This window comes from Lepidochelys olivacea (genome assembly GCF_965140295.1).
Source record: "Lepidochelys olivacea isolate rLepOli2 genome assembly, chromosome: 2".
In the NCBI taxonomy this organism is placed as follows: domain Eukaryota; kingdom Metazoa; phylum Chordata; order Testudines; family Cheloniidae; genus Lepidochelys; species Lepidochelys olivacea.
This window is the reverse complement of record NC_140412.1, coordinates 158,563,589-158,585,486: the sequence shown is the minus strand read 5'-3', so window position 1 is coordinate 158,585,486 and position 21,898 is coordinate 158,563,589. Positions and strand designations below refer to the sequence as shown.

The 21,898-nt window shown below is 46.1% G+C and overlaps 1 protein-coding gene across 2 annotated transcripts in view; it reads right to left on the bottom strand.

Moving 5' to 3' along the window:
* Positions 1-19,263, bottom strand: part of TPPP (tubulin polymerization promoting protein) — a 99,846-nt gene extending 80,583 nt beyond the window's left edge. The window contains exon 1 of one of the 2 annotated variants that reach the window (XM_084620896.1): positions 19,163-19,263. The gene's annotated coding sequence lies outside the window, so the exon portion shown is untranslated. Of the gene's footprint in view, positions 1-3,192; positions 3,266-19,162 lie in introns of those variants that run through there. The other variant, XM_084620897.1, reaches the window with a different exon arrangement.
* Between the last annotated feature and the right edge of the window lie 2,635 nt (positions 19,264-21,898).

Here is a 21,898-nt window from a genome sequence, read left to right as displayed (position 1 = left end):
CCCTCCTAGGAAGGAAGTTTTTCCTAATATCCAACCTAAACCTCCCCCACTGCAACTTGAGACCATTACTCGTTCTCCTGTCATCTTCTACCACTGAGAATAGTCTAGATCCATCCTCTTTGGAACCACCCTTCAGATAGTTGAAAGCAGCTATCAAATCCCCCCTCATTCTTCTCTTCTGCAGACTAAACAATCCCAGTTCCCTCAGCCTCTCCTCATAAGTCATGTGTTCCAGACCCCTAATCATTTTTGTTGCCCTTCGCTGGACTCTCTCCAATTTGTCCACATCCTTCTTGTAGTGTGGGGCCCAAAACTGGACACAGTACTCAAGATGAGGCCTCACCAATGTCGAATAGAGGGGAACGGTCACGTCCCTTGATCTGCTGGCTATGCCCCTACTTATACAGCCCAAAATGCCATTGGCCTTCTTGGCAACAAGGGCACACTGTTGACTCATATTCAGCTTCTCGTCCACTGTCACCCCTAGGTCCTTTTCCACAGAACTGCTGCCTAGCCATTCGGTCCCTAGTCTGTAGCGGTGCATTGGATTCTTCCGTCCTAAGTGCAGGACCCTGCACTTATCCTTGTTGAACCTCATCAGATTTCTTTTGGCCCAATCCTCCAATTTGTCTAGGTCCTTCTGTATCCTATCCCTACCTGCCACCGTATCTACCACTCCTCCCAGTTTAGTATCATCCGCAAATTTGCTGAGAGTGCAATCCACACCATCCTCCAGATCATTTATGAAGATATTGAACAAAACCGGCCCCAGGACCGACCTTTGGGGCACTCCACTTGATACCGGCTGCCATCTAGACATGGAGCCATTGATCACTACCCGTTGAGCCCGACAATCTAGCCAACTTTCTACCCACCTTATAGTGCATTCATCCAGCCCATACTACTTTAACTTGCTGACAAGAATACTGTGGAAGACCGTGTCAAAAGCTTTGCTAAAATCAAGAAACAATACATCCACTGCTTTCCCTTCATCCACAGGACCAGTAATCTCATCATAGAAGGCGATTAGATTAGTCAGGCATGACCTTCCCTTGGGGGTGAATCCATGCTGACTGTTCCTGATCACTTTCCTCTCCTCTAAGTGCTTCAGGATTGATTCCTTGAGGACCTGCTCCATGATTTTTCTGGGGACTGAGGTGAGGCTGACTGGCCTGTAGTACCCAGGATCCTCCTTCTTCCCTTTTTTAAAGATGGGCACTACATTAGCCTTTTTCCAGTCATCCGGGACTTCCCCCGATCGCCATGAGTTTTCAAAGATAATGGTCAATGGCTCTGCAATCACAGCCGCCAACTCCTTTAGCACTCTCGGATGCAACGCATCCGGCCCCATGGACTTGTGCATGTCCAGCTTTTCTAAATAGTCCCGAACCACTTCTTTCTCCACAGAGGGCTGGTCATCTCCTCCCCATGCTGTGTTGTCCAGCGCCACAGTCTGGGAGCTGACCTTGTTCGTGAAGACAGAGGCAAAAAAAGCACTGAGTACATTAGCTTTTTCCACATTCTCTGTCACTAGGTTGCATCCCTCATTCAGTAAGGGGCCCACACTTTCCTTGGCTTTCTTCTTGTTGCCAACATACCTGAAGAAACCCTTCTTGTTACTCTTAACATCTCTCACTAGCTGCAGCTCCAGGTGTGATTTGGCCCTTCTGATTTCATTCCTACATGCCCGAGCAACATTTTTATACTCTTCCCTGGTCATTTGTCCAATCTTCCGCTTCTTGTAAGGTCTCTCCATTCTGAAAACTGACCATTTATTCCTACCCTTTGTTTTCTATCTTTTAGTTTTTATTACATTTTTTGGTATTTTTTCTACATTTTCAAATATATTGATTTCAATTACAACACAGAATACAAAGTGCACAGTGCTCACTTTATATTTTTTTATTATAAATATTTGCACTGTAAAAATGATAATAGTTTTTTTCAATTCACCTCATACAAGTACTGTAGTGCAATATCTTTATCATGAAAGTACAACTTAAAAAAAGTCGATTTTTTGTTACATAACTGCACCCAAAAACAAAACAATGTAAAACTTTAGAGCCTACAAGTCCACGCAGTCATAATTCATATTTAGCCAATTGCTAGGACAAACATGTTTGTTTACATTTACAGGAAATAATGCTGTCTGCTTTTTATTTAGAATGTCACCTGAAAATGAGAATAGGTGTTTGCATGGCACTTCTGTAGCCGGCGTTGCAAGGTATTTACGTCAGATATGCTAAACATTCATATGTCCCTCATGCTTCAACCACCATTCCAGAGGACATGTGTCCATACTGATGATGACGCATTCTGCTCAAGAACGATCCACAGCAGTGCAGTCCAATGCATGTTCATTATCATCATCTGAGTCAGATGCCACCAGCAGAAGGTTGATTTTCTTTTTTGGTAGTTTGGGATCTGCAGTTTCTGCATCAGAGTGTTACTCTTTTAAGACTTCTGAAAGCATGTTCCACACCTCGTCCCTCTCAGATTTTGGAAAGCACTTCAGATTCTTAAACCTTGGGTCAAGTGCTATAGCTATCTTTAGAAATTTCACATTGGTACCTTCTTTGTGTATTGTCAAACCTGAGGTGAAAGTATTCTAAAAACGAACAACATGTGCTGGGTCATCAAATATACGGCAGACTGCGGCTAAAAAACAGAACAGGGACATACAATTCTCCCCCAACGAGTTCAGTCACAAATTAGCGCATATTTTTAAATGAGTGTCATTATCTCTCGTAAATGTAAACAAACTTGTCTGTCTTAGCAATTAGCTGAACAAGAAATAGGACTGCGTGGACTTTCTAGGCTCTCAAGTTATACATTGTTTTGTTTTTGAGTGCAGTTATTTTTTGTACTTAATTCTACATTTGTAAGTTCAACTTTCATTATAAAGAGATTATACTACAGTACTTGTAGGAGGTTAATTGAAATACTGCTTGTGTTTCTTTTTTACAGAGCAAATATTTGTAATCAAAAATATATCTAAAGTGAGCACTGTAATTGAAATCATATATTTGAAAAAGTGGGAAACATCCAAAAATATTTAAATAAATGGTGTTCTATTATTGTTTAACAGTGAGAGTAATCGCAATTAATTTTTTTTAATCGCTTGATAGCCCTATCTATAATTTATCTGTACAAATCCTTGGTTACACTAGGAAGCTTAGCAAAAAAGGATACCTTGTATCTTGTTTAGGAAAAACACTGATTCATCATCAACTGAAGCTACATCCTTCCAGGCAATACAAATAAAATACTTCAGTAAGCTTTCAAGGACAAATGTTCACAAACCCCTTGAAAACAAAAAGAGACTTAATCAGGCACAGAATAGCAAAACATGAAAGCTAAGAAACTAACTCCATTAATTTTACATTATTTCCCATTAATCAAAAACAGAATTTCAATTTAACTTATCAAAAACTATATAACCCAGCACAATCATGGGAACGAGATTTATATTCCAAAGTGAATATGGACTAGTTGTATATTTTTAAAAAGTCAAGCATGGTTATGAATTTAGGACGGGGTGGGCAAACTTTTTGGCCCGAGGGCCACATTGGGGTTGTGAAACTTTATGGAGGGCTGGGTAGGGAAGGCTGTGCCTCCCCAAACAGCCTGGACCCCACCCCCTATCTGTCCCCTCCCACTTCCCACCGCCTGATTGCCCCCCTCAGAACCTCCAACCCATCCAACCCTCACCTGCTCCTTGTCCCCTGACCGCCCCCTCCCAGGACCCCTGCCCCTATCCAAACCCCCTGCTCCCAGTCCCCCGACTGCCCCGACCGCTATCCACACCCCCGCCCCCTGACTGCCCCCCAGGACCCCATCCCCTATCCAACCCCCCTGTTCCCCATCCCCTAACTGCCCCCCCAAGAACCTCTGCCCTATCCAACCACCTCCTAACAGGCCCCCCTGCTCCCACACCTATCAAACCACCCCCCTGCTCCTGACTGCCCCGATCCCTATTCATACCCCCGCCCTCTGACTGCCCCCGGGACCCCACCCCATATCCAACCCCCCCTGCTCCTTGTCCCCTGACTGCCCTGACCCTATCCATGCCCCCACCCCCTATCCAACCCCCTGCTCCCCGTCCCCTGACCACCACCCCTGAACCTCCACCCCATCCAACTGCACCCTGCTCGCTGACTGCCCCCCAGGATCCCCTGCCCCTTATCCAACCCCTCCCCGCCCCTTACCACACTGCTCAGAGCGGCAGGAGCTCACAGCCACACCACCACCCTGCCTGGCGGGAGCGGTGGGCCAGACTGCCAGTGACACAGCGTGCTGAGTCTGCAGGGAAGGGGCCGGGGGTAGCTTCCCCATCCGGGAGCTCAGGGGCTGGGCAGGACGGTCCCGCGGGCCACTGTAGTTTGCCCATCTCTGATTTAGGATTAACTAAAAAGGATTTTGATTCTCCTTTACATTCTAAGCAGCAGAAAAGGAAAACAAAAACACCAGCTTCTGTGCAATTTTAAGGGAAGAAGAACTTGAGAGCACTGTATATTTAAAAACCTGAACATTAAAAAGTCAAGAAATTCTAAATAAAGGTTGAATTAAATACACACATACAAAATATGAAAATATATAATTAAGGTTACCCAAACAACTGTAATTTTGCTTTTCTTCCCTCAACACCACCCAAAAAGCCTACTGAACTATGGGGGGGGGGGGGGGAGAAGAGTCATCTAAAACTTATAAACTCCACAGAGCCAGCCTGAGCACTTTTTAGCAGGCCTGAGAACCAATGTTTTGCCACCACTCTCTTTCCCCCACCCCACCCAAACATCAGTCCACCATGCTCACACTACTACACAACAAAGATGGCCTTAGGATATTTTTGTCCCTTCTTGGGTTTGTTTGGTTTTTTTTGCGAGGGGTGTGGGGGGGGCAGGGCCGGCTCTACAGTTTTTGCCGCCCCAAGCACTGAAAAAAAAAAAAAAAAAACTGCTGCCACGGACGGCAAAGGGGAGAAGCTGCTGTCAATTTGCCACCGCGGCCGGCGGAACATAGAAGCTGCCGCCAAACTGCCGCCCCGGCCAGCACCACTGAGGGGCTGCCGCCGAATTGCCACCACCACAGAAACACTGCCGCCCCAAGTACCTGCTTGGAACGCTGGTGCCTGGAGCCAGCCTGGGGGGGGGGGGATGATGACAGGGAGGAGAGGAAACAAGGTTAGTTTTTGGGATGCACCACAAATGTAACAGACTCATGTTCATAAAAACATTATGTGCATTTAGGTCTCTGCTCCTTTAAGCCTCCCATTGCTGGATATCATCTCTGTGCTGAAGCCTTTGCACAGCTGCCAACATTTTAAAAAAGCTTTGTGAAATAACTGTTCAAATGAACTGGGGTTCCAGGATGCCTTTGGCCCAAACAACTGGAGGATTGTGTGTGCAGCCCAGTGAATCGTACATATACTGTGCTTTATAAATACTATTTCATTCTCACAAACTACAAACTGTTGTTCCCCCTTCCAGTTTGAGGTAGGTAAACATTATTGCCCATTATAGAGATGGAAAAAGTAAGCTGTAAAAGTTAAATGATTTGACCAAGGCCACAGAAAGATTCAGGTTTGAACTAGGATTATAATGTGGACGTCCTTTATTTACAGTTCCATGCCTAGTCCACTAGATCACGTTCCCTCCCATGTTACTGAACTGCCTTTCTTTGTGGTCACAGATTGCCCAGATTAGTCACTGCAGAGGTGCCAACTCAGCTGCAAGCAACCAGCCCAGAGCATAGTTATCCAAGTACCATCAATGGAAGCTGCATAATGATCTGGAATCCTCCCAAAAATGCAGGAACCTACAGCTAACATGTCCGTGCATCCCAACTGCCAGTGCTGGGTAGCCTTAGAAGACGCACGAATACCCTGTGATCTTTAGGACACAAACTTTCAGCCCTAGTGATCAGTTTACAATGATTTGCATCTGTTTATTTTGCTAGAAAGAGGGCTGTACACTTATGGCTAGAGCCCTGGGATGTTTTAAATGAAAGCAGAGATTGTCTTTTCTATTTACCAACCCTCAAATATGGAAGACCCGTGGGTTTCACTGGCTTTAAATTTCCTGTGGGGTTTATAATTTCAGTAGTTTATAAACTCTACAGAAACATCTGTGGGTCTTGCATGTTTTAAAGCAGTTACTGCAGACGGTGTCCAGCCCAGCCCCTTGTGACCTGCTGCACCAAGGCCCTGACATTGCTTCGGAAGCAGCAGAGCAAGTCAGTATATTTTGTGTAAAAGAGGCACGAGCCAGCATGAAGCATTCGGAACATTGATGTTTCTAGTGTAAGTATTGTTCTTTCTCCCACCCCACACAGAACTAGACAAAGGTATCACTCCTCACCAATGGCAGCCTATTAACTCAAATGTAAGATATCTACACCAAACCATTTCTGAGTTACGACATTACAACACAGCATTAGAAAACTCTCTAAAGTGAGATCACCTACATTTTCGAACCTCCCTATTTCCTTTCCCAAATGCCTTGTCCAATTTGTCTCCAGCTTTCCAGAAATATTCTGGCCTGGCACCGGACCACACCTAAGATTTCAAGTAGCTTGCTTTCAAATGGGTGTCACCACAGGTTTATAATGGAAGCCTTACTTCAACATTAACTATGGAGAGACACTAGCTTTTGTATCAACTGAAATGTACATTCTAGGATAGAGGAGTCAAGGGGTTAGAGCAATCCAGCCAATTTATTCTACTAACTATGCAGTGTATAATTTACAGCCTCAATTTCTTAGACACAATCCAGCTAAGCTGAGAGAGAGCTGTGTATCTTAAAACAGTTTTGAATTATTACTCTCCTCGCTGATCAGTAATTTTTTTTCCCTCTAAAACTATTCACCAGCTGGCTGCGACAAGGTCAAAAGTCTTGTGAACTAAATAAGTAAAGTTTTCAGTCCACATTATTTACAGGAACAGAAGACATTTTTAAAGACAGGCACACAGGGACAAATCCTGGTTGGACTCTCCACTGAGGTTGGGAGAAAAAGAATCAGCAGTTTTACCAGCTACATTCTCCCTTGCAAAGGAATTGCCATGAGCTTATCCACCCTGCCTCCAGCCCCTACTTACTCCAAACCCTAAATTTTAATGACACAGATGTGGAACCACTGCTCCATGGGAGCCACTGTGAACCACTGCTCCATGGGACACCAAAGATGCAGCTTCCCTTGACTGGCCTCTACATAGCCTGCTTCCCACCCAAAGGAGAGAACTGTGGCAATTCTGAGCCTTCCATGCCTGTAGAGTGGGACAGGAAGAGTTGAGCCCACAGTGAAAAGATTACATTTATAAGAAAATCTATTTCCCTACAGGTTGGAAAACTTCATCTCAGATTGCAACAATTCCTTCAAGCATTATATCCCAGGGTGATCATTTTTTTTCTAATTTGTGGGGCAATAGGTTCCTACTATCAACTTCACCTCTAGTCAGTGTATGCCTCCCAAACAACTGTAAGCCTCAAATCATAGGCCTTCTTTTACTTCCACTGAAGATAAAATTGCCAGGCATAGATACCAACCCTCTGAGTTTTCAGACCCTACTATGAGTTTATGGAGAGGAAAAAAACTAGTCTATGGGGAAATCCCATCTGATTGGCTGCCCCATTTCCCTGCCTGCTAAATAGGATAAATGGGAACAGTCTTTATGCAGATCAATGAAAACATGTACTCCTTTTCTATATGCATATTTGTTTAGTTGGCTGAGTGGCAACTTGGTGGCATTTCTCGGTCTGTAGCATGACAAATTTTGAACACTGCCGGAGATCAATTCCAAAATGGTAGGGAATATCCTAGGTATCAGTGAGCTGAACTCAATTTCAGTGAAAAATCAGAAAAACCAAAAGGTAGGAAATGAGGGGGGAGGACACGCATAGGGTATGTCTACACTGCAAGTAGACCCCTGTGATGCCAGCTGACTGGGGCTCACGGGGCTTGTGTAGACAGACCCCCCCACACACACACATCCCCGGGTCTTTAGAGCCCAGATTCCTGCCCAAGCTCAAATGTCTACACCGCAATTAAACAGCCCCTTCGACAAAGCCCCACAAGCCCAAGGCAGCTGAAAGGTGCCAGCCACAGGTTTTCAATTGCAATGTGAACACACCCTCAGAGCCAGCAGTTTCAGCCATCTCAGTAATTCTCTACAGATCAAAGAAATGGTTGATGGCAGCCATTAACACCTTCCAGCATAATATCTGCCCAGCCTTCCACTAGTTTAACATGCTGACACCATGAAACATTTCTCTTTCAGAAAGGGAGTTAAAAAAAGCGGTAGGAGGGAAGAGTGGCCCAGCTCCTGGCATGGGGCAGGGGACAAATAGGTAACCCTGGTATGAAGGAAAATAGGGATGAATGGGGGACAATAGTATGGGGGGCAGGGGACATGGGGTGACACAGAACCCCTTGTATGTGGCAGGGAGGAGAATAGTGGGAAGGGGGAAATGAGGGGGGCAGGTGGCGTACTGGACACAGAGCCCCTGGCACATGGCAGGGAGTCCCTGAAACAGAGGAGGATGGGGAGGTATCTGCACAGAGGGAGGTTTGTTTGTTTGTTTTTGGAGGGGGGGGGGGAGTGGAACGGATGGATGCAAGGAGCCCCAGTGTATGGAATAAGCTCAGCCTACAGAAGAAACAAGGAGTGCATAATCTTCTGTCAGGACATTTTTCACCTCGCCTTCACAAGTCATTTTTACTCCCATCCAAGTCTGCTTGGAATTTTCCTCTTCTTGTCTGATTTCACTGTCACAACAGTTCCAGCCTCACCTGCCACAGCTACACTGTCAGTTTCTGAGGCCAGCCAAGCAAAGATTTCTTCCCCCTCAAATACCTTCTCAGCTGGTCCTTAAAACTGAAATGCCATATGTACTTAAGTTGGATAATACACAGTGCTCAGCCTTCATCAGTAGCCAAGTGTATGACCCTCGAGTTTTATGTTCCTTACAATCTTGTTTATTTTCAAGTATTGGCAGGTATGCCATTGACTTCAATGCAAGTAGGATCAGAACCCATATTTTTGGGCAATTTGTGGAACGTATAGGCTAGAATTTTCAAATTTTTCAAATTCTGAAGCAAAATAGTGATCAAAACATCAGGTTAGTCAGTCCTCATTTAAAAAATATTCGGCACAATTAGCAGGTGCATCCAACACTGCTTATATCCTTCCGAGCAATCTAAGCAAAAGGCAGAAACACAATTTTTAACAGAGCATTCTACATGCTGTTTATACAAGAGAGATTTTAATTGGTTGTAACTATAGTGCCCTTGTTGCCAAGACGGAGACTGCTCTGCGGGGCGGTTCCTTCCCAAGAAGCTCCTTTTCGCCCCAGCAGCACCTGTTCCTAAGCCCCCGGAGTATATATACACACACACACCCCTGAATAGTACAAATATAGTACAAATATAGTGAAGGGAAATATAGATGTGCAGAGTCATAAATGGGGAAAAACAAGAGGGGTAGAAGATAGGGGGAGAGGTAGAACAAGGTAACATCCAACACGAGGACCTGCGGAGACTAAGCCCTGCATCTAGACTCAGCGTTCCGGAATACTGGGCAGAGTTCCAGTCCTGCAGAGTCTTGGCTGTCTTTGGTGCCAGTAAACTTTCTCCAGCAAAACCCTGCAGTGCCCTCTTCAAACGCTCTCTGCAAACCCACACAGAGCAACAACCTCCCAAGAGGTGCTGCCTAGGGGGAGGAGGGTCACGTGCTCCCCCTTCCCCAGCTTTCTGCCAGGGTTTATATGCATTGCCCTAAACCGCGCTGCATACCACCAGAACCTTTAAATTGGAGGTTTTCAAACTATGGGGCACGCCACCTGGGGAGCACAAAGGAAAGTTCAGGGGAGCCAGCGGTGATGCCAGATGGCTTAGGCTTCAGCCCAGCACAACGGGGCTCGGGGCGGGAGTGCCACGTCCACCCCCAACTCACCTCTTTTTGTCTGGGTGGGAGGGGCATAACCAAAATTTGTAACACAAAGGGGAAGCTTAGCTCAAAAAGTTTGAAAACCGCTACTTTAAATTGGCCCTCCCACTATCAACAGTTACACATTGTCTCTGCCCAAGGCCAAGTCACAACCCCCAGTACTCACAGCCGCGTACGGCTGTGCACGATAGTGATACTGGGTCCAGCTCCAGAGTATCCTTCTCAGATGATTCCTCCCTGGCACAGTGCTCATCTGGCTCCCATCCTGGGGCATCCCTGGTCAGCTGCTGTGTCCCTCCTGGGCTTTGAATCAGTTCTTAGCTGCATAGGTGGTGAGTGAACCGGTCCCTCGGGGAGGCTAGCCCCCAGCCCCACCCCTTCTGCCCGAGGCCCCCCCCGCATGGTCGGAGGATCCCCAAGCCCCACCTCCCCCTGAGGCCAAAGGAGCCCCAGCCTGCCTGCCTCAGCCACCCTGTGGGGGAATGAGGGCAGGGCCTCAGGGGTGGAGCGTGGACAGGGCTAAGCCTCCCCTGGCCTACAACACCCGTTGTCCATGCTTGGCTGCTTTGCTAAATGAGGGTCTGCTCACTGTAGGCCCTCTTGGCTGAAGCTACTGGCACACACATGCCCCTGTGGGTCCTTCTATCTTCCCTTCCCTTCCCTCCCCTCCCCCTGGAATAAACAGCCCTTCCTCTCCCTCAGGGCAAAGTTTTAAAGGGGCCATGCTCTCTAAACCCCAACAAAAAATAATCCTTGTTGTCCACAGCAAGGTGGGCAACTCTAGGCAGCAGATCTCCAGCAGCAGACCCAGGTCCCCTACTGGTTGAGAGCATCCCCAGCATCCAACCCACTGTAAGGGACCCAGGCTTAGGCAGTCTGGTGCAGAAGTCTCAGGTGGGATGATGTCTGACCACCAGGGATGGGAGTCACCAGGCAGGCGTTGGAGGAGCGGCAAGGCCAGGTCCCGTAAGCAACCAGGTCAGAGTCTGATCGAGGTCGAAGACTGGAGATCAGAGGCAGTACCAGGCTAGCATCAAGAGGCAGGAATAGGGGTTGAATCCAGACTGGAATGAGAGACCGGAGATCAGAAGACAAGGCAAACTCCGGCGTTGAAGCAGTCTGAAGTCTGTGTGGTGGCCCAGACAACTTCCTGGGGCAACCCCTGGGGTTAAGGAAGGGCACTTGGCCAAATCACCAGGCCACAGGGTACTGTCACTCCTGGTCTCTTGGGTGGTACTTCCTGCAGTGCCTAGTCTCTGCAGTGATCCCTGGATGCAGCTCTGCCTGGCTGTGGGGTGGCACTGTGGGAATATCAGACACCCCAAACTCTGCAGAACTGGGTTCTAGTCCCTGGGTCCTTACACCCACAGGACCCTGAGGGTGGAATAGGTTCCCACAAGGCAACTTGCTTCCCCCCCCCTCCCACCCTGTGGTATAAATGATCATACATCAGCACATGCCCAGGCTGCCCTTCCTTGGAGGAACAGCTAGGCTGGCTGTCAGGCACCAGCTGAAGTGCTACCACTCACCATGGAGGCAAAAGGACAGGTCCGTAAGGCATGAAGTCAAGGGCATGTAGGTTTAGAGTGGCCATTCAAAGTACAGCATTCTCTTCCCACATTGTCCCTTCCTCATTCCTGAACTGTTGAAATGCTCATTGCCGCCAATTTACATACACAGTAATAATAATAAATAATAATAATACTGATTACACACCTTTCCTAATGCTTCTTTTAGTTTGCAAAATAGTATTTCAGACTTTTATGAAGTTACACATGCCATTCAAGAGAACTGCTTTAGATAAAAGAAACAAAAAAAAGAGACTTGATTCTGATCTGAGAACCAAATGGTTGTTATTGTTTTATTACAAAAACCAAAGATAACTACCTTTATAATTTATAAATGTTGCAAGATTGCTGATGTACATAAAGTAAAGTAAGTTCAATTTCCACAAAGAAAACAGAAACTTCCTCAGGTTGCTTAAAGGGGGAACACACCACAATATTAACCCTTAAAAGCAAGGATATATCCAGTTAAGATATCCTTCTTTAACATACCTTAACACACACATACACATACACACACAGCTAAATTCCACCGCTCTGTAAATAAGTCACATACACCTCTGGCATGTACAGTAATATCATACACACACAACATTCCTCACAATCACATTGTAACAAGAATTTTTTACTCCAACCGGCAACATCAGCACCTCAGTACGCAGGTGAATTGTATGATGAGTTATTCTCCACCTTACTAGCTTTGCATCACCTGAGGATTCCTCCTACATTGAGTCTATTCCCAGATCTGCTGGGTTGCCATTTGCTGGCAAAGTAGCTCCAACGGACTGTAGTGGAACAAAGAATCAAGCCCACAATATTCTGCAATTGTCCATGCATAGGAAGGAAGCAAGCCAACAGGTCCACTACAGGTTTCACAGAAATATATGAACAATATTCCACTATTTGCAATGAAAAGGCTGGGTCCAAATTCACTTGATTACAATACAGCATGAAAGGAGCCACCACTATTCAGTCCAGTCATTTCCTTGCTATGCTGTGAGGAAGCGGCTGGACAAAATAGTCATACAAAGTGATAATTTCAAAGTTTTTTTTTTCTATTTTAGCCTGGTAGCTCTTCTCAACTGTCTCCTGTATTTCATTAAATAAACAGCTCCAGAGTTCCAGCAACAGTAGCCTTTAATTCCAGATAAGAGCCTGGGGCAAATTAAGTCAAGCCACTAACCTTGGGAGAGCTTCCGTATCAGCCTGAACCACTCATGTTCTGACCTCTTTTCTGTAGTATACTACTATTTTGAACTTCTATAGCACCTTTTCATCTGGGGACCTTAAAACACTTTTCCAAAACATTGCCTAATGAGGACTCAGCTCTCCAGGAGGTAGATAAGAGATCATTTCACCCACCACTAAAATGGGGAGGAGCACAGCAGCTGTTCAAAAGCGTACAGCAATTCTATACAACTAGTTAGCACATGGAATACTGTGAACAACTAAAAATCTAGCAGGAAATCAGTCAGAATGTAATTAACAGAAATGGAATTTGGTCAGGAAAATGGACTTAACAGCCCTATTATTACAATAAGCACCGTGGAATTTTTAATGGCCAGTCATGACCTGTTGAAAAATTGGTCAGGATGCAGAAGAGAGACACAAAAATGATTTGAGGCTAGAGAAAATGCCTTACAGTGAGAGACTAAGAGCTCAATCTGTAAAATTTATCAAAAAGAAGATCAAGAGGTGACTGACTTGATCACAGTGTATAAGTACCTTCAAGGGAAAAAGTTACTAAGTATAAAGGGCTTTTTAATCTAGTGGAGAAAGGCATAACAAGATCCAATGGCTGGAAGCTGGAGCCAGACAAATTCAGATTAGAAATCAGGCACACACTTTTAATAGTGAGGGCGATTCATCATTGGAACAAACTACCAAGGGAAGCAGTGGATTCTTCAGAGCAAGACTGAATGCCTTCGTATATCAGTCAAACACAAGTTATTGGTCTCAAAACAGGTGTAACTGGGTGAAATGTAATGGCCTGTGATATACAGGAAATCAGACTATATAATCTAATGGTCCCTTCCGGACTTAAACTCTATGAATGAATGGCCTCATCAGTTTTACCGCTAATCCATAAGAGCAAGTACATCTAGCAGCATACTGTGCAGGCAGTGGTTCAGTACCAAAGAAGATGGGGGGCGGGGGGAAGACATCACTGAATCATCAGCAGTGCTTTCTGAAACCACCTGTGAGTTTCTTTAAGATTAGCCATTCAGTGACTGGCGCACCCCAACATTGCTTAGCTTGGGAGAGTGGGGAGGTATGTCCGCACTGCAAGTGAAGGCATGATCATAGATGGGGTAGGTATAGCCTGTGTTAGCTTTAGTCTAGCTAGTGTGGATGACCACATCATGCAGATGTGTCGGCACAGGCTTCAATACAGGCTAGCAGTGCAAGTACAGCCCTCCAGCAACCATGGGTATGTACTATGGTTGCTAGCCCCTGCCACTGCGTCTATGCTGCTGTCGTTCCCTGGGCTAGCTAAATTAAAGCTAGCATGGTTATGCCTCCCTGGGTTACCTGTACAGACCCTAATAAAGGCTCCCTGAGGGATTCTGTTCCAGTCCTTTTCTTTTGAGAGGGAACTCAGACTGTTACCTGTTACAGACACTGTCTTTACCAGGTGCTCCTTTAAGTCCTTTCAAGATAAACAGAGTCTTTAACATTTAACTTCAAAACCAAAAGGTCTCAGGTCCTTCCAATATAGGGATTCCTTTGTCAACAGAATTTGTTAGGACTTGCACTTTCAAAGCACTAATTAGGCTAAATACTCCATTCAATGCTGTACTTTAAATTTGCCTTTAATATCTTGACAGGAACAGGCATACTGTTTCTATGCGCTTCCCTCAGTGAAACAGGCTGTTACCTTCAGGGGCTTCACTATATGGTCAGTTTTCTTCAAACATCTCTCTAACATGTTCATTTTGTTTGATGTCCCCTACATTTAAACTTTGAGAGACAGAAGTACACTGAAGAAAGTAATATTTGCCAGCAATTAGCTCTATGACAGCTGTAGTACACCAAAGGTTCTCCACCTTTTTCTTTCTAAGCCACTCCCCCCCCCCGTGCTATAAAACCTCCACAGCCCAGCTGTGCTACAACAACTGTTTTGCTGCATATAAAAGCCAAGACAGGCGTTAGGGGGTAGAAAACAAGGCAATTGCCCAGGGCCTTACACCACAGGGGGCCCCGTGACGCTAAGTTGCTCGGGCTTTGGCTGCAGCCCCGGGCGATACGGCTCATGGACCCGGGCTGCAATCCTGTACGGTGGGGCTTTGGCTTTCTGCCCGGGGCCCTAGTGAGTCTAACACCGGTCATGCTTGGAGGACCCCCTGAAACCAGCTCACAGCCCCCCAGGGGGCCCCGGACCCCTGGCTGAGAACCACTGGGGAGGACAGTAGCACTGTAGATGCAGGGAAAGCTTCAGCATCTGCATTAACTACACGGACCTTGAAGAAGTCTGGGTTGTCACTCTTGCTCTTTGGCATTATTCCAGCACCAGATAAAGTCCATGTTTACATGCTTCCAGACCACACAAAAGACATGTGCATGCACACACATGCACATATGTGCAAAAAGAATAGCAGAAAAAGAAGGAACAGCAAAGAAACCTATAAGAGCGGCACAGTTTAGGCTCCCTCTTATTTACTTATCTTTTAAAAATCCAATTGTATACCTGCTGCCCAGTCTAAAGTCCTGAAACAGCTCCTCTTCTTGGGAAAAGCTGATTTAATTGCCCCACCCGCCTCTCTCTGTCTCATGCTCATGCACCACAAGCACACGGAGAATGATTTTCCACTTGTTCAGATGAACTCAAACTTAGGTCTCATCTACATTTTAAATTTAGGTCAACATAGCTACGTTGATCAGGGTGTGTGAAAAATCCGCACCCGAGTGACATAGGTCTGCCAACCTAATCCCCAATGTAGACAAAACAAGGTCAATAGAAGAATGTTTCCATAGACCTAGCTCAGAAAAGTGGTGTTCCTACACAGACAGAAAACCCATCCATCACTGTATGCTTTGTCTACCCTACAGAGTTATGCCAGCATACCCCTAGGGTATAGTCCTTAGAGAGTAAACATATCTTGAATTACTGCATGCCAAGAAAACAAGGCCAGCACAAAATCAGCCTGAGAGACACTATATCACTAGTACTGTAGATAAATCCCCTTAGGTAGAAAAAGGCCCTTGCAGCCTGGCAAGGCTTGCTAGTACCTGTGCATTCCGATATTCAGCCACACACCCAACCCAGAAAACCAGCAGATCTCATTTCCAGGAACAAAGCAGCTGACAATCCAAAAGCAAAAAAAACCCAAACACAGAGCAGAAATGGTGTACAAGAAAGCAGAGCCATTTTGGATTCCAGCACATGCACATCCCCATCATGAAAGCTGTTAAACTCAAGCATTTTAACTGGCTAGTAGAAGCATGTAAGAACCTCTCCTGCCTATATGTACACAATGATCTTCATTTTCAATCTGATAAAGTTCCTCCTCAACCTACTGCACATAATCTACTCCAGACTTGTGCCAATTTGAGGCCAAAGATAACTTTCACTGGGGAGATGTCTGAGCACATGAGATTTCTAAAAGGAACAATAGTAACAGACACTTAACTATAGCAGGTCTTCAGGTCAACTAATATCAATCTTTTCTCCACTTTTAAAGCAAGCATTTAAAACACTAGTTTGAGAGAACTGTCTATTCATGACAAGCAAAAGGTGATAATTGTTGCTCTGACCCACCAAAATGACACACATACCATATTTACAAAGAGAGGCATTTCAAGTGAAAAAGAGACAAACTAGTTTAATTTCATTGAAATCCACTGCATGAGAAGGTCTTTTCAAAGAGAGAGAGAGAGAGAGAGGAAAAATTAAAAATACTTTGCTAAACACTATGTCTCTCTTCCTTAAATAGGGTCAGCAGGTATGCATGAGTAAGAGGGTGAAGTAAGTCAGCCAATTATTATGCTGAAGAAAGTGATGTTCTTGTTATGGGAACCATCACAAAGAAAATCAGAATTGGTTTGCAAATATTGGCACATCCATATACTGCAGAAAAATCAGACTAGTATGACAAGTAAACTATGTAATACAAGAGAATGCTTGAATTTCTATGGTGCATTGCTATTTTACCTGGTAACTGTATTGAGCTTTTCCTCTCGGAGCGCACATTTCAGTCCAGCTAGTTACCCAAATTGAAACATTAGATGGCTTATCCTTTAGTCAGTCTATACCTTGACATACAATTAAGTCTTTTAGTCTGTGCACAGATGATACACATAACCATCAGATAGGCTTAGTGGCCTCTCCTCCTTAAGAGTACTAGTTTGTCTTTGTTGTTTTAGTACAAAGTTGAGGGCTCTAACAAAACAATGTTTAGGAAAAGCCACACTGCATTTAGCTATATGTAGTGTAGCTAGAATGTCATAAATAAAAATAGCTCCATTTTCAGCACAGTCAGTCAATCTGTAGCCTAAAACATGTATTAAGATAGAACGATAAATAACTGCCATACATAAACTTCAATGTATGACCTTTTTCCAGTTACAATAATCTTAAATATAATAATAGTGAGGGGGAGGATCTACATTATCTGTGAATTGTTCTATGCATGGCTCCATAAAACCGAACGCTCTTTTAATACTTAACAGTGGACATTGCACTTAGGCAGTCACAAGTGACACACTGGTTGCAGTCATATGGCTGTGGTCACAGACACAAAAGAGCTCAATACAGCCATTAGACAAAAAAAAGTTGTAACTAATTTTGAAAGGCATGTAGCTACTGGCAAGAAGAAACGATTGCTGAAATGTTAAGAACCAAAATTGAAACTTTTCATATCTGTGCTCTTGTTAACAATCATCATTTAAGCCTGAAAACACAGCCTACAATAAAAATTCTTTGCACTTCCCCATTTGTTCTCAATTTTTCATTTTAACAGAAAAAATGAATCTTTAAATCCCACTGAGAATGGATATGCAAATATTATAAAGGACAAGTTATCTAAAGACATAAACAGAGCTGTGTTAAAAGATTCTCCCCTGGCAGCAAGATCAGCGAAAATAAAATAGTTTTTTGTAATCACATTTCAAAGTTTTCCTGGTTTATGTCAAAATGAAAGGCAAGTCTTTGCACAAACTGCCCCAGTGACATTTTGAAGCGTTCATGGTGAAAAAGCTGTGTTTCCCAGGGAACAATTAAAAAAGTATGCACTGTACCAAATTTCTGAACTTAAAAAAAATCTGTTTTCATACTTGAATATTCAAACACTAATATTTTGCAATACTAATGGGAGAAAAAAATCCTACTTGCCCAAAGTAGAGCTGCAGCCATTCACAAACCACTAGTTTTACCAGAGTTTGAAGTATTAATTTCAACTACTTACTTTTATAATGAACTAGCTCTGAAAAAGGTAATTGGCTAATTTAAAATATTGTGTGTTTTCTCACTTTTTTCCTTCTTATATACGGTATTTTGCTTTTCTACCTGCTGTCAGTCTGTTCTCTGGGAGCATTCTTGTATGCTGGAAGCTGGAATTTTTGGAGGGTTGTTTAGATCTGCTTTGTGTAGCTTTATATGACAAAGCTCGAACTAATACTGAAATGTTTTTAATAATTGGATGCTTTCTACCCACCAGACACTTTATAAGGCGACTGCCTGTTCTTGTATCAAAACACAAGGGATTTCATAATGAGGGACTTAAGAAGCTCCTGGGAAACAGGAATAGGTAGTTTTACGTTAGTAAGGTGAAATAAAATTAAAACATTTACAGGATTAATGCAGAGCCAGATATCATCTGGAACATTTGGGTGAACAAGTCCGGTGAAGGCAGCGCTCTCTTCAGCGTGGAATGAAGGGAGCATTGCTCGACGCGGGCTAAACAGTCACCCAGGGAGTGCTACTAACATCAACCATGCAAGAATCCAGCTCCCTCCAAGGCAGGTGCTGTCACATGTCCTCCAAGCAGGGGAGCGGGAGGAGGCGTCCTACTCAAGGATGCAGCTACCAACGCTCACGGGCTCCATCCTGCACTGTTAGACAAGATGCAGCTGGAGCAAGATCCCAGCTGCCTGGCACTGGTCTGGTGGCCGATCCAGAGAAGGGAAACAGCTTCACACTGCGCCTCTCTCCTGCTCCTACCCCAGTGGGAGAGGGAACGTCGCCCCAATAAAGAGGGCGAAAGGCCAGGCTGGGAGGGTGCTAAAGACGAGCTCCCAGCCCGGTTCTCTATCCCCCCGGGGGCAGATGGTTCCATAACGCCGGGAACGTGCAACAAGCGCACCTAGGCGCCTCGGGCAGGTTGCGCGCAGCGACCGCATCCTGCCGGTGAGCCGGCGCAAAGGCTGCTGCAGCTGCTCCGGCGCAAAGTCCACCGCAAACGCCGCTCTCCGGCGCGGTGGCAGCCCAGGAGAAGCCATCCCGGGCCGCTCCGCTAACGCCACCAGCCAGTCCCGGAGCCCGGCGGCGGCTCCACTTGCCGCCCTCGCCGCGGCGCGCCGGGGGATGGCGAGGGGCTGCAGCCCGCGCTGCGCCTCAGCGGCACCCGCAGCGCCAGCCCCCGGCAGCGCCCTGCGCTCCGCCGGCCGCGGGGACGCCTCGCGCTGCCCTCGCCCCCTTGCCAAGGCGCCCACTTACCCCTCGGCTCTGAGCGGGAGCGGGTCCCCCCCAGCCTGGCAGCCACCCGGGAGCCGACGCACGCAGGGAAGCCCAGCCACCGCGAGCCGGGCGCCGCCGCGCCGCCCCGCCCCGCCCCCGCTGGGCTGGCATTGGTGACCGCCCCGGCGCCCGCCCCCACAGGCTGAGCGGGGCGGGCCCCGCCCTGGCTCCCGTCGGGTGTGAGGTAATGAATTAGCGCGCCCAGAGCCGCTGCCTTAAATGGCTGGTTGCGGGCCGGCCCGCCGCGCCTGCTCGCTGTCCCCCTCGCGCGCCTCCCCGGCGCTGCTGCTGCTGCTGCGCCCGGGGCCCGGCGGCAGGTGCCCGGGCAGGTAGGGGGCAGGCAGCGAGCGGGAGGCCAATCACAGCGCCGCGGGGGCGGTGGCTCTGCTGCGGGAAGGCTGGAGCTCGGCGCCCCTGGCTGCGTTTTGCATCCTAGCCCTCGCACGGCATCGGCGCCCCCTGGCCGCAAGCCGAGCTGCTCCTGCAACCCCCACCCCCAAGTCTATCCTTGCAGAGGGGGCCACGTTGCCCTGGGGCCGGCCAAATTCCTCGGCCTCGCTGGACCCTGGTTAGCCGCTGCTGCTCCCAGCGCCTTGGAAATCTGACCCTGGATGTTCCCAGAATCCCAGCACCGCAGGGACCTGGCCTCGGGAGCCTGGCCGAGTTTGGCCACAAATGCAGAAATGGTTCCATCAATCTCGAGAACAAGTGTTGCTTCTCCTATTCCTCTGAAAATCACCAAACACCTTCCCTCCCCCACCCACCCCCAGTACATTTTGGTACCTGGAAGGTGGGAAGATGCAGCAGAAGCAGCTAAACAAATTTAAGCAGTGGAAGTTATGCCATTAGGGCCAAAAATTGGCAGGATCCAGGTGCCACATCCTGGATTTTGTGGTACTGCTGTGCTGGAACACAGCAGGGGGTGACTACATTTGTTTTTTCTTTTTGGCAGTACAGTTTGAGAACTTTGGTCTAAAATTTGGCAGGATCCAGGTAGACCTAGCCTGGACCTCTCTTCCTCACATTATGGGCACAGGGAACCTAGTCTCAGAGGCACTAGCTAGGGGTAAGGAGAGGTCATATATCACAGGTGTGATTAAACAACAAAGGTACTCAGGGAGGAGCACCCTGGAGCTGGAGCCCTTAAATGCAAAGGCAAGAAAAGGGGCAAGTGTAGAGGAAGTCTATATAATGAGGATACTCAGCCATATGATCCCTATAGAAATGCCATTGAATAGCAGAGAGATGGGATACAGAGAGCATCCTAGAAATCACCATTTGAAGGAGGTGTTCTCTTAATGCTTAATAAAACCCCAGAAGACTGTGCACTGCTGATCAAAGTTCTCTTCCCTACCAGGCAGGTTGGCTGATAATTTTTCCAAGACTGCACTATAGTTCCTTTAATAGACCAGTGACCAGACTCTGGGACAGGCAGGAGTTGAAGTAAGGTGTCCCGGGGGCGTGTTAGAACAGCTCTCCCTGATCTACTAAAATTTGGTTTGGGTAAGCAGTGCTGCCTCACAGCTCCAGCTCCCCTTCAGCTGGTACTGTGAGAGCTCCCCCTCCTGTTTCAATCTGCTTTAACCTCTGGGTATAGGTTGCTAGAACTGGGACATAAAATGAGCCAGTAAACCCTCGTTCTACTCTAAAAAGTTTTCTTCCACTTTTTAGAAGACTGAAAGTGGAACCTCAGGTCTAATAAAAGGGAGGTCATTATTCTTAGTAATGCTGAGAACCTATTTTCAGAAGGGTTACAGCAAGGGAAGGTAATGCTATAGCAGTCAAGCCAGTAATTCTCTAGATCTGTGCCAGATCAGGACCCTATTAGCATCAAACCAGTCTCCCTCCTTTAGATTTTGTTACTTGATTGACTTTGTGGCTGATCCTATCCCTATTTCCAGTCAAGTGCCAGTATACCTGGTGTTCTGGTAAATTATATTTCTCTAATAGGACTTTCCACAGCATGCAGAGATCCGTGGCCTCAACTTCTAGGATTAACCACAGAAGTGTAGTGCTTGGGGCAGATTAAGCCCTGGCATAAATTAATGCCAGGTATGAATTTGATCCAGCCTATATACTTGAACCCCCATTAAGAACCCACTTTATTTCATTTTATCACAGTTGAGTAGTTCCTTGTCCTTGAAACCTTTTAAAACAAAAATAGGCTTACTTTTTGACCATACTTTGAAAACTCCTTCCCACAAATATGAAGGATCCTAGGAGTTGCCATGCAAGATAACCTCCCTCCTTTCACAAAGCAAATCTTAAGTGTATATGCTATTGAAGGATGTACCACCAGACAGTTTTTAATTGAGGAAGATAGGTGAGTCATCAATAGGAGAGTGATCAAGCGTACCTCAAGACAAACATGTTCTGCCAATCTAATCCTTGCTAGCCCCCACTCCTCTCACAACCATCTAGCCAGATAGCAAGCTAACCCTCAAGGGACAGAAACCTTACAATAATATTAATAATAAAGTAGATAGAAGAGGGTTAAGGCTCTGTTCTCCTTCTTTAACCCAAATTTGCTAATCTGAATACTGATCTTCTGCCCTCTCCAAATAAACATAGAAAATTCCAGAAAATCCATTTCAAGGGATATCTCAAAGTTTGCTGCAATAAGTGATGTAATCATGAGATCATTTCCACACTAAACAGATTAAATCCTCCCATCCTTGAGGCCAGAAGATTAGACTATCTTTCTAAATCTAGAAC